This window comes from Rattus norvegicus, chromosome 8, assembly GCF_036323735.1.
Source record: "Rattus norvegicus strain BN/NHsdMcwi chromosome 8, GRCr8, whole genome shotgun sequence".
Lineage (NCBI taxonomy): Eukaryota > Metazoa > Chordata > Mammalia > Rodentia > Muridae > Rattus > Rattus norvegicus.
Window position 1 is genome coordinate 127303456 of NC_086026.1, and position 15075 is coordinate 127318530.

The window sequence follows — 15075 nt, forward strand, 5'->3', positions numbered from 1 at the left end:
TTGGTCAAGTGGATTTGCCATGCCCTGGAACAGCTGTCTAGATCTCTAATAACCCGGCGTTTCTGCCCTGGGTGTGACCCTCCTTAGCCTTGGATGACCCCATGGGTATAGCAAAGACCCAAATGGATGAACCTCTTAAGTTCTTGGCAGCCTTTGTGGGGCAGATTCGGAGTCCTGTGGGCTATTCTGGTTGTCACTATTCTTACATATTAAGTGCCCAGGATATTGACCAATCAGATCTCGACTGGACAGCATACTTGGGGGCGGCATAAGTGGGGGTAAGATGCAGCTGCGAAATGGACACTGGGGTATGAAGGCCAGGCTGCATTTTGGGTCTCTTGTTAATTAAGGCAAGGTTTGGTGTGTCTGGATATGTACAGATGAGGTTTGCTCTGACTTGACACATGCCTCCTTTCCCCATTATTTCCTTGTGGCGTGATCTGTCACATTTTATTAGGGTATGTCATTATGGATGCAGCAAAGGATTATGGGAGATCGCTGGGAGAGGAAAATCTACCTCTGAGGTTGCCTGTGGAAGGCCAAGTAGGCGCACGTGCACTTGCCCAGAAAGTTGAATCCGAGAGCGTCCTTCAGTTTCCACGGATACAAATGTTCTTATTTCAATCTTATTTGTAGAAAAACAGTGATATTGTTGCAGGATAACTTCATAGAGCAGAGAGATAAGAAAACATTAAAAAAAAAATCAGTTCTGGGATGGTGCGTATGACCCCCTCCTGATGAGAGGTGACTAGAAACAGTCCTAACACATTGATCCAGAGAAGAGCTCAAATGAGGCTGTTTGCATTGCATGCTGGGAAATATCAAGGCATGGCAGACCTGATATTGTTTAGTTGCTTAAGAAACAGGTTCACTGGGACACAAGCCCACTTTTTCTGCAAAGAAACTATTTTAGACTTCAGGTTGACCATAAAACAGAAAAATAAACTTACGATCCTGGCCATGTCATCTGAGGTAACTGATTAAAGGTACCTCAGTATAGCCACTTGTTAAAGGCAAAAGTGGGCAGGATTCATAACTGTTTGGATGCCTGTACCTGCTGCTGCTGGCTGGACAGAGTTCTACTCCAGGAACGGAGGGTAATTAAAGGCCACATCTCATAGGCAAGTTATCTGAACACCTAAGACAGTACAAAGTCTGACTTGTTCTGATGGAGAGCCTGACTTCATACAAAACTACATCCCGGCAACACAGACGGACAACTGCACAAGGAGGCTGAGCCTGACTGCAAACTCATAGAGCCCTGACTGGGAAATGACGCAAACTTCCAGAACCACTGCCTAGATATCAACTGCAAATACAGGAGGGAGAGGGGAGGGACTCCTGTAGTCCCATGATTCAAATCCGTGGCTCTCATTTAAGACCAGTGGTTCTCAAATTTTTATCAGAATCAAACACATACAACAGAAATCCTTAAAGCAACAGGTGTCTGGACCCCAAATGACATTTTTTTTTTTTAAATCCAGTAGGTCAGCAATGAATTCGTAGTGATTTGAATAAGAAAGCTCCTCATAAGCCTGGATATTTGAATACTTAGTCCCCAGTGGGTGGTTCTGTTTGAGAGGATTAGGTAGTGCAGGAAGTTCGTCACTGGGGGTGGGCTTTGAGATTAGTGCCACTTCCAGAGGAAGTATGTCACTGGGCTTTGGGGTTAGTCCCACTTCTAATTCTACTCTCTGCTTCATAGTTTAGATTAAGGATGTAACTCTTAGCTTCCTGTTCTAGCCATCATGCCTCCTGCTGTGATGGACTCAGCCCTTTGGAACCATAAGCCCATGCAAACCCTTTCTTCCATAAGTTGCCTTGGTGTGTTTTATGACAACAGGAAAATAATATAGTATTTCAAACTGTCTTTGGGAGATCCTGATGCCAAACCAGACTCTATACTGTGAGCAAGTCTGGATCGCAGCCAAAGGAATCTTACCCTTCTTGTATAGGTGTCAAGAAGCCAGGGAGACTCCTGGAGCTGCGAAATGGCTGGGGTATATGAAAGGGAGAAGGTCCTGCTTCAGTCAGACTCTCTTGGTTTCCTTTTCATTTACTGGGATCAAATATTCAGACAAAAACCCAACTTACTCAGCTTATAATTCTGGATACAGTCCATCATGGGGTGGGGGATGGGTGACACAACAGCGGGAGCTCAAGGGACCATTATTCACACTGCGTTCATAACTAGGAACAGAGAGGAAAGACTGTGCATTCTAGAACTTCACTCTCAGTCTAGGATCCTCTTCCTAGGGATTGGTGCCACCCATAGTGGGATAGTCTTCAAACCTCAACCTAATCAAAAAAAAAAAAATCCCCCACAGACGTGCTTAGAGGCCCATCTCCCAGGCAGTTCTCATTTTGTCAAACTGACAGTTGACACGAACCATCACACTCTCCAGCTGAAGAACCCATTGTGCTTCATTTTATCCTACCCTCCTGCTTGCCGTTCGCCTCAGAAAGCTAAGAGGAAGCTTATAACTGCATTTTTGTTTAAAGCAGGTGGGGAATAGGGCTGGACTGACTGTCACATGCTGGTGAGAGCCACTGGGTTTTGTCAGTTATTTCAGTGGCCTGTTGGAGTCTCCCTCTGATTTTTACCAGGATATCACTAAGAATGATTTCTGAGTTCCCAATGATTAGATGGGAAATGAGGTGAAGTCAAGCTTGTATTTTACCATCATGTGTATCTCCAGAGAAACATGATGGTAGGCAGCAAAGAGCGTGGCTCAGATGAACTCATGGGTTTGAGACTCCAGCTTCAGTGCTCCACCATGGCCTTAAGCCGGTGATGTGACCCCACCCTAAGCCATCTGCTAAGTTGAACCCATTGAATACAATCTCTGTAAGGAATAAAGAAGAAAACTTGGTTGGACTTTGTTCCCAAAACCAGTGAGGTCTGCTTGTCTCTGCCTTACACCTGGGCCATCTGCAGATGCTTCAAACACTAAGTTGATCTCTGGAAAATCTGGACGCCTTCTCATCTCTTTTGTTTTGCTTATCTTATTCCTGCTTTAATCATTGCTTCTCGTTCTAATTTTCTGGCCTTTATAATGGAGTGTGGAGACATAAGTCACGTGTCCAGGTGGGTATAGCATGGCAAGATTTCCCAGTCAACGACTTTACATCGACCCACCTCCTTTCAGAAGGTGCTGTGTCTCGTCTAAACCTCCTGATGATCTCACTAGATTCTCTTAGTCACACTTTTCAGCCTGTGTAGTGACACCTTTGAGGAGTGACGGGTCCAGCCTCCATAGGCAGTTAAGCTCGGAGCTTGGATTTTTAATCCTGTGTGCTTCGGAAATGATCTAACGTGCTAACTTGTCTGCTTTGCCTCTTCATTGAAGTCTTTTCATGGAAGGATGGTGTCTCTACTGTTCTAACTCTGAGACCCCCCATTTTAAACATTTTTTCACTATGTGTGTCTGTTAGTATGTGCACATGCATGTGACCTGTAGAAGCCTGAAGATGCCTAGAGCCAGAGTCAGTTGTGGCATCTGATGTGGATGCCAGGACATGAACTTGGGTTCTCTGCAAGATTAGGAACCCCCCCCCCAACAGCTGAGCCATTTCTCCAGCCCCAAACACCTCAAACATTTGAGCATGTCAGACAACAATTTTAGTTCGCTGGTGGAATCTGTGGATCATGTAGACTGGTCAGGAAGGACGGCATGTAGGATTTCATGGAGTTAGGAGAGTCAGCTGGAGAGATCTGACGGCCTGGCTAGAACTACTCAGGGCAGGGGTTCTAAACCTTCTTAATGTTGTGACACTTTGATATAGTTCCTCATGTTGTGGTGACCCTGATTATAAAATTATTTTCGTTGTTACTTCCTAACTGTGATTTTGCTACTGTCATGAATTGTAACGTAAATATCTGGGTTTTCTGGTGGTCTTAGGCAACCCCGTGAAAGGACCATTTCACACACACACACACACACACACACACACACACACACACACACACACACCTGCTCAAAGCGGTCAAGACCCACAGGGTAAGACCTTTAAACTAAGAACATCTTCACTCACACATCTGACAGGGACAGGGATCTTGGATGGGATGCCAGTCTGTCCGTGTGAACCCTCTACAGGGACCGTTTTGAGACTCTTGGGAGCATGGCAGCAGGTGTCTCACAGAATAGGGAGGAAGTGTGTTATGGTGCCTGTGTGACCTACTCCCAAAGGCACAGAACATTGCTTTAGTGCTCGAAGGATCCACAGATGGCACGTCCTTAGGGCAAGTGCAAACAGGGTATCACAAGTTGAGGAGGCAATGTCAAAGCCAAGTTGTGAGAAAGCAGAGATTAAGGGAGAAAGTACCCATCTATATGAGCTTTGTACATGATGTAGATATGGGAAGCCAGGGTTGGGGATCCTGGCACAAGGAGGCTCAGCCAGTATAGATGCAGCTGGGGTGGAGAGCAGGCAGCAGTGGGTCCATCACCCATAGAAAGTTGCTGTGCCCAGGCCTGAGCCAGCCAGAGGGAACAGGACACACAGCAGTGCTCCTTGGGGACCAGTCCTTTCCCATAGATGGTGCAGGACTCTGCAGCACCTTTTCATCCTGCTGAGAATTGGACCTCATTGTTTCTATTTAGTGCAAATCTTATGACGTGCCACACGCCACCTAAAAAGCGAAGACCTCTTCTCAGCGTCCCGCCCTCTTAACGTTTAAGTCAGATGGCAAGAAGGAGAAATGAGCACGCCGGGCTGTAAAAGCTCGCTTCGCGCTGATGTCAAGTTTATTTTTGGTCCTCTTACTCTCCCTAGAGCGAGCACTTCTCCTAAGACGGTGGCTGCTGTTTCCTGCTCACTCGCCACTCCCCTACCAGAGTAAGCTCACTTTTATTTTTAAATCCTCTCCATGCTCTAAGAACGTCCAGCTTCAAATAATGGTTGGAGATGCTCCAGGCTAAGAAGAGAATAAAACCCCCCTGCTCTTCGACCCCGGAGGTGGGATCAAGTGTGCAGTAACAATTATTACTCCCAAGACTCGCCCCTGTCAGTTTTTCCCTATTATTCCTTCCTGTTATTCTGTACTCACGAAAGCCTTGCTGCCAAGGGTTGTTTCATTAAGATCCAATCTGAAGTGAAAACTTTTGAGGTTTTAGTCAGTACGCCGGCCGTGAAGCTGCTGGACCCCCACGGGACAGGCTCACCATTCTCTAAACTTCCTGTAGTTGTCACCTCTTAGCCCCATAGTTGGTTTCTTGAACCTCTGGTAAGTCCACTTCCCTGACAGCTCCCCGCTGTTTCCACCTGGGTGGGGAGTTAACTGCAAACCCCTGGGGCTCAGGGTCAACAGGCTGCGCAGCTAAGCTCTTGTGGGTGGGGGTGAGGATGGCTCAGCTCTTCTGGGTGACACAGGTCACGTGGGGAGAGGGGCTCCACATTGGCAAAGAGCCTCACGGGGTCTGAGCCTAGGTTTCTGGAGGTGGAACTTTCTAGAAGACCTTGCTCTGAGATTGCCTTCAAGCGTCTTTTTGATCGGAGGCAGTTTGCCTGAACAGACCCTGAGTCAAGGCTATAGGGAGTGGAGGACAGCTGTATACAGTTGGGCTTTGAAGTCTGACCATTAAAGAGAAGATCGTTGGTAAGGAGACGTCATCCGTCACAGCCTGCTTATCACTCCATGGTGCTGATGTACAGTGCCATTTGTGTGTGCATCCTATCTGTTGTAACAGATTTTGAATTTTCTTCACTTTCTATTTATGTCTATGTGTGCCCTGTGGGATTGTGTGCACTGTGTGAGTGCAGATGCCCGTGGAAGTCAGGAGAGGGCATAAGATCCCCTAAACTGGTTACAAGGGGTTGTAAGCCACCGTTTGTGGGTGCTGGAAGCTGAACTCGAGCCCTGTGTAGTAGCAGTAAGCGTCCTTATCCCTGAACCATGTCTCCAGGCTTTCTCCTCCACCTTCTATTTAGGGAAAGTAAGGGTGGGATGTTTGAAACAGTGATGGTGGTGATGGTGGTGATGGTGGTGATGGTGGTGATGGTGGTGATGGTGGTGATGGTGGTGATGGTGGTGATGGTGATATTTATTGAGTGTTTGTAACTGGGCACATTCTCACCCAAGCTGTTTCTCTTCTTTATCCCGTGAAGTTCACACTGTTGTGTACCCAACAGGAAACAGCCCTAGAGCAGTACTTTGCCCAAGATTTGATAAGCACAGAGCACTGAGAGTCAGGACCTAAGTCCATGTTAACCTCAACTAAGGAACCTGTGCTCTACAATTGACATAGTGTGTGTGTGTGTGTGTGTGTGTGTGTGTGTGTGTGTGTGTGTGTATGTGTGTGTGTGTATGTGTGTGTGGGGAGAGAGAGAGAGAGAGAGAGAGAGAGAGAGAGAGAGAGAGAAAGAGAATGAATGAATGGTGGCAAAAGCATGGATTGTTAGATAACCTCACTCCTGTTCATTTGCTTACCTAAAAACCAAGCAGTTTTCAAGCCCCAAGGATTTATTTTTCTGATGGTAGTTAATTTCATAATTGAGTTTTGAGGGGGCTAGCTTTAGGTGCTCTCTTAGAATCGGCAGTCCTCAGAAGTGATGAAGAAGCCATACCCCAGCACAGTTCACAGCCCGACCCCAGGTCCAGCAGAGCTTCAGGTAGCTACAGTTGTGTTGCTGTGGTGTACCTGTCCTAGTGGTCCCCAGCAGCACAAGCTTCCTCAGGGAAGACACAGGTTGTCTTGGCATGGTGTGTCCTGAGCTCTTGGTCACTAAGCAGACAGGGCTGGAAAGAGACGGAGAAGGGAAAGAATTAGCTTGACCATCTCACCTGTCAATGGCCCATTTCACCCAGATGTGCTCTATAAATGAGATTCTTCCCAGGCTTGTTACAAAGTAATACCTAAACATTAATTCTCCATTTCCTCATGAACATTTTCATTTACACCACTGTGAGGCAGACCAGGTGATCTGGGATCATTTTCCACCCACAAAAGTCCTGTTGAGAAAGGTGAAATTGAGTTAGGGGGAAGCTAGGCAGAATGTTCAGGGACACTGTGGAAGCCAGTTATGGAAGCTCTAGCTGTCAGCTCTGTGAAGACAACCTTAAAATGATACAGAAGTGATACAATGTATACAGCCACAGGGAGACAACCTGATACCCAGTACTGAGGTGCCTGTGGTTAGCCCCATCCAGGCTAACACCTTTAGCCCACCTCAGGGGACAGTGCAGGAGCCAGGCTCTGTCTCTCTAATGTGTTACAGTCCATCAGCTAGTAAACTGTGCACATAGGTCTAAGGTAACTTATGCCCCATGAGTAAGGAGGGGTATTCCACCTCTGTGATGCTGCCCCATGGATGAGGGGGCCATTCCTGTGCTGATCATTGCACAAGGCTAAACGCCCAACTCTACTGCTTTGCTTTAAGGGAGTTTGGCTGGACACGGAGTGACTGCTTTTGTAAAACCCGAATGATGCTTCTGGCCTCAGTTAACCAAGTGATGCTGTTCCAGACCCTGTGGTAACAGCTGTAAGAGCAGCAGGCCTCTTGAGCTCCTCAGAGGCAAAGGGTGCACTTGGGCTCCCTGGAGACCCATCAGAAGTCACACACAAAGCTCCAGGACGCACAGTGACACCAACTACTTCTGCTTTTTATTTCTCATCCACTAGGGTTTCCCAGCCATCTTCCCTGGTATTTCTAAAACAACCCTTAAAAGGCCTTGGGAAGAAACTTGGATGGCAGCTGTGGCATTGAAGGCCTTGTCAGTGACTTCCTTAGTCTCGGGTCAACAGTGTTTGACCATGAAGTGACCTTACAGGCTTGCGCATCTGGATCCATGGCCTCCAGCTGGTATGGCTGCTTTGGGGGACATGTGGAATGTTTAGGCCGCTGGCTGAACCAGTAAAGTGGGTCACTGTTTCCTGACCTATGTAGATGAGGGGTACCACACTCCCAGCACCCTAGCTACCCATGCCTTACCCAACCAGGATAGACTGATTCCCCCATCCCCAGAGAACCATGAGTCAAAATACCTAACCCCCCTCTTAAGTTGCTTCTGCCAGGTAGGCCAGAAAAAACGAGTGACAGACACGCAAGCCTAGTCTCATTAGTAGCCTTCCCAGAATAATCTATTTCATTCTGTTTTTAATTAAGTTGTGGCACAAGAGAAACAGTTAACAAAGACTCCTATTGTCTCTTTGTGAAGCTCGGTGAGGTTCCTGTAGGGACCGTGTAAAAATCTAAATTTTTAGGGATATTCTTTTTAGCCACAAATCTTCCCTTACAGGACAAATCAGGTCCTCAGCAATTCTCGTGTTGGTCATTATCCCCAAAGGGCTTCACTATAATCACATGACGTCATCTTTACGTTCTACTAGGACGATGAGAAAGCTGATATTCTCCCACATACACACCCCGAGCCATTGCTTACTTTATAAAAGTAATGGAGTTTTAAATAATTCTGGACATTTAATCTCAAGGCCAAATATGGTTTCAAATGAGAAAAAAGATATTTTGTAAGCTTGGGAGTTTTAGTTCTAGGAAGAATGGCGGGGGGGACAGAGGTGAAGGAGCACTCTGTGGGGGAGGCACGCTGACTAATGTTTCTCCTTCAGCTTTCAAAAATCGAGTTTCCCGTGTGGGTGGGCGGTGGGTGGCGGGGGTGAGTTTGATTTCGGGATGTCTGAATGTACTGCTTAGTGTTGTTAAATTTTCATGGCTTGGTAGGAAACTTTGAGTGAGATCATTTCACAAGGAATGACATATGTCACGGGCCAAAGCAGGGAAAGGCCAGGGAAACCATCTTTAAAGGGGCCGCCTCCTCAGAGAGAGGCTGTGTTTGGTGGGAAAGTCATGGTTGGTCTATTCTAGGGTGAAGTTTTAAAGGTAGATAGCAGTGGTCCTTCCCTCAGACCTCAGATATGGCTTGTGTTTCTTCTTGGTCCCCATTTCTGGTTCCCCATAGCATGACCACAACACAGTGGGTTCCTGACCTACTGTGTGTGTGTATGTGTGTGCGTGTGCATGTGTGTGTGTGTGTGTGTGTCTATGTGTATATCTGTGTATGTACTTGTGTGTCTGTGTGTGTTTCTGTATGTGTGTCTGTGTGTGTCTGTGTGTGTCTGTGTGTGTGTCTCTCTGTGTCTGTGTCTGTGTGTGTCTGTGTGTGTTTCTGTATGTGTCTATGTGCGTGTCTCTCTGTGTCTGTGTCTGTGTGTGTCTCTCTCTCTGTGTGTATGTGTGTCTCTGCGTGTGTGTCTGTGTGTGTCTGTGTGTGTGTCTCTCTCTGTGTGTGTATGTGTGTGTATGTGTGTCTGTGTGTGTGTGTGTGTGTGTCTGTGTGTGTGTCTCTGTGTGTCTGTCTGTCTGTTTGCATGTCTATGTGTCTGTGTATGTCTGCCTGTCTGTGTCTGTGTCTGTCTGTGTGTGTATCTGTGTGTATCTCTCTCTGTGTCTGTCTGTCTGTCTGCATGTCTATGTGTCTATGTGTGTCTGTCAGTCTGTGTCTGTGTCTGTCTGTGTGTGTGTCTGTGTGTGTCTCTCTCTCTGTGTCTGTCTGTCTGCATGTCTATGTATCTGTGTGTGTATCTGTCTGTCTGTGTCTGTGTGTGTGTGTCTGTGTGTATGTCTCTGTGTGTGTCTGTGTGTGTCTCTGTGTGTGTGTCTCTGAGTGTGTGTGTGTGTGTGTGTGTGTGTGTGTGTGTGTGTGTGTGTGTGTAGGCTCCTGCTTAGTATCATCTTAGAATCAGTCTTCCTGCCTATTGCATTGTTTTTATTTTTTTATTCTGGGTTTGAGACAGGGCCTCACTATGTAGCTCTGGCTTTTCTGGAACTCTATGTGGATCAGGCTGACTTCGAACTCACAGAGATCCACCAGCCTCCAACTCCCCAGGGAAAGGAGGGGGAGAAAGGATGCAAAAGAGATAAATTTGTTGTTACTTCTAAAGTCGGCCTGAGGGACGAGAAAGGGGGCTGCAGACCGAAGAGTAAGGAACAAATGTGACTGTAGGGAGTGGAGGAGGAGCTTGTTGAGTTCAGGAGACCTGATCTTGCCTCACCATCCACTATCACAGACTCTCCCACCCTTCCCTTCCAAGAGCCTGTCCTTGGGATGCCTCTGAACGAGGGGTGCCATTACTCTTCCAAGCGAGGCTGAATTAATCACGTGTAGTAAAAATCCAAATGAACGTTAAGGATAGAGGAGTTCTCTCACATGGATGTTGTCCAGGGCTCAGTCTGTAGGGTGACTTCACAATGTCAAAAGGATGAAGGAACCTTCTTCCTATGCAGCTCTCAAACCAAGCCAGTCTGAGAGCCACCTCATGTGCCAACGCACTCGTTCAAGTTCCAGCCAGCATGCCACATGCCAGTAGGGGAGAGAGGAGGGGGAAGTAACCCTTCCTCCCTGCCGACTTCTCTGCCTTTCTTGGAAGCTCCAGCTACTGGCCTTAACTTGTGTGCTATTGACTACTACTTCCAGGGAGACTAACTAGTACTTCCAGGGAGACTAACTAGTACTTCCAGGGAGACTAACTAGTACTTCCAGGGAGACTAACTAGTACTTCCAGGGAGACTAACTAGTACTTCCAGGGAGACTAACTAGTACTTCCAGGGAGACTAACTAGTACTTCCAGGGAGACTAACTAGTACTTCCAGGGAGACTAACTAGTACTTCCAGGGAGACTAACTAGTACTTCCAGGGAGACTAACTAGTACTTCCAGGGAGACTAACTAGTACTTCCAGGGAGACTAACTAGTACTTCCAGGGAGACTAACTAGTACTTCCAGGGAGACTAACTAGGAAGTGCTGCCTTTGATTGCAGGCAAATTACAGACAAGGATATAGTCAAGTTTGACTCAAAAGACAACAATGGAGAATGGATACAGTAGCTGGCCGCAGCGTGCCTCACGTGAAACATGGCACATGTGAACGGTTACCTTCTGCTGACTGCTCTAACTGTTATGCAATATCTAAGCCTCCTATCAGACCCTGGGTGGCTTGGAAGCCCCTCTCTCTCTCTCCCTCCTCATTGTCCCAACATGTGACATCATTGTTAAATGACTTCAGTTCAGCCCCCCTGCCTTTTGAATGCCCCCCCGCCCCCAAAGGCTCTACAGTTCTAAGCGTTTTCTTGTTAAACACTTTTGGATAATTTACTTCCAGAGGGCTTGTACACAATTATCTAATTCGTCGTTATTAATGCTAAAAGTTCTGTGAGTTTCCCATAAAACTGGAAAACTAATTCTGGGTCATGAAAATGAATGATTATTGGCACCTGCGAGCCTTTACAACCTGGTTCCAGACGTTAGCAAAGCAAAAGAGAGGGCGAAAGGAGATCAATCAGTATGACTCGAAATAAAGAACTTTGCGGACAAAAAGAAAATGCTTCTCTCCGTTTTGTTTGAGTTTTGCGATGCAGAAAGACAGGAGGTGTCTGAGGACACTCACTCGAGGACATCTTGTTTGTAAAAGGGCCGGGAAATCTATTTACTCCACTGTAGGAGCTGCCAGTGGATAGAGCCAGGCAGGGTAGGTGGAAGCGAGAGAGGAAACTCTGAGTGGGCTGGACGCCATCTCCATGCCTTGGTTGGAAAGTGTCTTTGATGAGCCCTAACATGTGACCAGCTGATTCACTTTGTCCTTTAAATCTCCAGAGAGGTGATGTAAACAGTTTCTAGGGAGAAGGGAAATCGCCCCTGGTCCAGCCCTCTGGTGTGGAAGCAGAAAAGAGCAGGGGCCAAAGGCAGATGGAGGCCTGCCACGACGTGTGTCCCGGTTAGGGTTCCTTTTGCTGTGATCAGACAAAATGACCAATGGTGACTTTTGAGGAGGAAAAGGTTGACTTCAGGTTACTTTTCCATATGTAACCAGTGAAGGAAGTCACTGCAGGAAGCCGAGAAGGACAGAGACCTGGAGGCAGGAACTGAGCCTTAGAGGAGGCTGCTTACTGGCTGTGTTCCTTCCAGCACCCAGGACTACAAGCCCAGGGCTGGCACCAACTACACAATTGTCAATCACGGAAAGAAACCACAGGCTTGCCCACAGGTCAATCTGGTAGGAGCAGTGTCTTCTCAAATGATTTTAGCTTGTGTCAAGTTGACAGAAAAAAAAAAAAAACCCATCACCACCAACAACAACAACAGAAACAAAACAACAAAACAAAAACCAACCAAACCTAGCCAGCACGGGCAGTTCTTTTTGCTTATCGATCACAGCATCTGTGTTTGTCTTCCTGTGTCTCTCCCTCTTCTTCTTTATCTTCCCTCATTACTTATTCTGGGATACGCTCCTGGATGCGGCTGTGCTGCTGTCCCCACCAAACACAACGCAGGACCTTTAAAAGCGCTCTAACTGCAGTTGCGGGATTCCCTGCCATATTTCCGGGTTTGACTATGATGAGTTAGGAAGTCCAGTCAGAAGCTTGGACTTGAGTGTAAAATCCAGCTAGCCTTGTGACTCTGGGCAAGGGGTTCTATTGCTCCAAAGCTTCTGAGCCTTCCCTGTAATCTGCTGTTAATTTCTGACTCAGGGATCTTGGGGGAGGGCTGGATGAAATGATTTAGTAAGGAAATTTCTAGAGAGTGAGATGAGAACAAGTCAAGTTGTTCGGTCCTGCAAGGAAGTAGCCATTTCCTTAGGCACGGGTGTTTATAGACGGTCGCTCTAGCTCTATGGTTTGGGGAGCGTCAGGGAGTGGGAGTGGATAGCCCAGGTAGGACATGAGAACACTGGTCAAGGCGCTGGACCACAGTGGTCACAATGGGGCCAGAGGGTGCAGATGGGGTGGGGGCCCTTTCTGAAGGTAAGGAAAGCAGGGAAAGCTAACACAGGATCAGGAAGACAGAAGAGACGAGCGCAGCCCTCAGGCTAGGTGAGGAGTATGTGAGGGAGATAAGATAGGCCGAGAGCAAGTTGTTAGAGACGTCTTTAACACCCACAGAGTATTGGCTGGCTTAAACGGCCATGTCTGGGACAAGACAGATGCAGTCAGTACATGCTAAATGCTTGATGCAGGGGTAAGGAGTCAAGTTCCGTCCGAAGGTCTATGCTCCAGCCCTCCACCCCATTCCAGAATCACGGTTAGCAAAGTTTCAGAACCTCTAATGCTCACCTGCTTAAAGCCCTGGACGTCACTGCAGGACTGCACTCAGAAAGGGGTAAACTGAGGAAAGTCCCTGAGAGGAGGCTCTGGGATGGGTTTTAGAATCGGGGAAACTCGTCAAAATCTGCCATCTCTATCGTCCCAGCTGCAGGTCCCCACGGAGCTATATGCAGTTGTTCACATGGGGTGAAGGTGACCAGATCACTGGGTTCTGAGTCCCTGGGAGAAACATTGTCTTGGGGGTGGTTTCTTTTCTTTTCGTTTCTTTCCTTTCCTTTTCATTTTCTTCCTTCCTTCTTATTTCTTCCTTCCTTACTCCTCCTCCTCCTCTTCTTTGTTTTGTCTTATTTGAGAAAGGATTTCTCTGTGTAGCCCTGGTTGTTCTGAACTGGCTCTGTAGACTAGGTTAGCCTTAAATTCAGAGATCGGCCTGCCTGCCTCTGCCTGTACTGGGATTCAAAGCATATGTATGTGTATATATATTTTTTACAGGGCTTTGCCTACATGTATGTTTATTTACCTACTCAAGCTGTCCCTGCAAAGGTTGGAAGAATGCATCAGAGTCCCTTATAATTGGCAGCTGTGGGCACTGGGGACCAAACTCAAGTCTTCTGTGAGAGCAGCTAGCGCTCCTAACCATTGAGCCATCTCTCCAGTACCTGTCTTGTTGTTGTTGTTGCTGTTGTTACAGTCAGTTTGGTTGTAGATTCTCCTCTTCCTGTTCACAGTTCAGGCCCTGGAATCAATAAAGTCATGGGGTCCCTCCTCTCAGGAGGAAGAAACCCTCTGTCTGTGTTTTTCGCAAGTATTCCTCAGATAAAGACCACAGCAACGGCAAGTGCCATTCGTACTTACGAAGTCGTTGTCCCCGAGACAGAAGTGAGATAAAAAGTCTTTGGCAAATCTGCAGAGAATATTTCAAAGAGAAAGAGGCCCAGAATTTACAGAGTCCAAAAATAGCCACTGAAGTGCAGCTGTGTTTAGCTTGTCAGAGAACCTGTTGAGTCGAGACAGTCAGGGGTTTTATTTCTCTAGCTGTGAGGTCATCGGTCCTGTTTAAAAGGGAACAGCAAACATTTCCAAATAGGGACTGGTTTTGAAGGGGAGGAAGATGACCGAAGGAACGCAGGATCCCGCCTTCCCCTCCCATGCCCCACAAGAAACCCACTTAGGAGAGTGCAAGCCTCAGTGGCCAGATACCTGCCGGGTGGGATGAGGATGTCCCTGTGACAGGGCTAGCCTCTGGTACCTGTGATGGAGCCCTGTCTCCCTGAGGATTGCCGCTCAAGTTATTTGACCTCAGTGAGTTCTGCGCTAATGGTTTAAGATGGCAAATAAATATGGAGTTGAGGGAAGACATTATGACCTCCCTAATGTGAGGGGCTGATTCCTGGATCTTGTTTTGCCCCGTTTCTCACCAGGGATGATGTAATCATTCTGCTATGTAACTGACAAGAAGAGCAACCCCGAGACCCCTATATAGATGATCCAGACCTGTGATAGTTTGACCCACAAATCTTCCCCTTTCCATGTCCAGAGTCTTTCCTGAGCTAGTGACATGGGGTGCAACACTCCCTCCTGCTGCTGGACCACCGCAGTGAGCAAGAGCAGACGCTTAACCTTAACAGCACGGCAGCAAACAGCCAGGGCTCTGAAAGGGTTCTGTGAACCAAGGTTAGCATGTTCAATGGATTCAATGAATCGAGTGCCGTACTGGCTGGCTTTGTGTGCCAACTTGACACAGCTGGAGTTATCACAGAGAAAGGAGCCTCCCGTGAGGAAACGCCTCCATGAGATCCAGCTGTAAGGCATATGCTTAATTATTGATTAAGGGGGGAAGGCCCCTTGTGGGTGGTGCCATCCCTGGGCTGCTGGTCGTGGGTTCTGTAAGACAGCAAGCTGAGCAAACCATGGGGAAGCAAGCCAGTAAGTAACATCCCTCCATGGCCTCTGCATCAGCTCCTGCTTGAGTTCCAGTCCCGACTTCCTTTGGTGATGAACAGCAATGTGGAAGTGTAAG

At 47.4% G+C, this 15075-nt stretch overlaps 1 protein-coding gene and 1 long non-coding RNA gene across 5 annotated transcripts in view; one reads left to right on the forward strand and one right to left on the reverse strand.

Annotated features, from left to right (window-relative positions):
- Itga9 (integrin subunit alpha 9) overlaps positions 1-15075 on the forward strand; it is a 308053-nt gene that overhangs the window by 118212 nt on the left and 174766 nt on the right.
- On the reverse strand, positions 13389-14054 carry LOC134480112 (uncharacterized). The gene is made up of 2 exons (XR_010054306.1): positions 13911-14054; positions 13389-13791 (listed from the first exon to the last, which is right to left on the reverse strand). It is a non-coding gene; the product is annotated as an uncharacterized LOC134480112 (long non-coding RNA).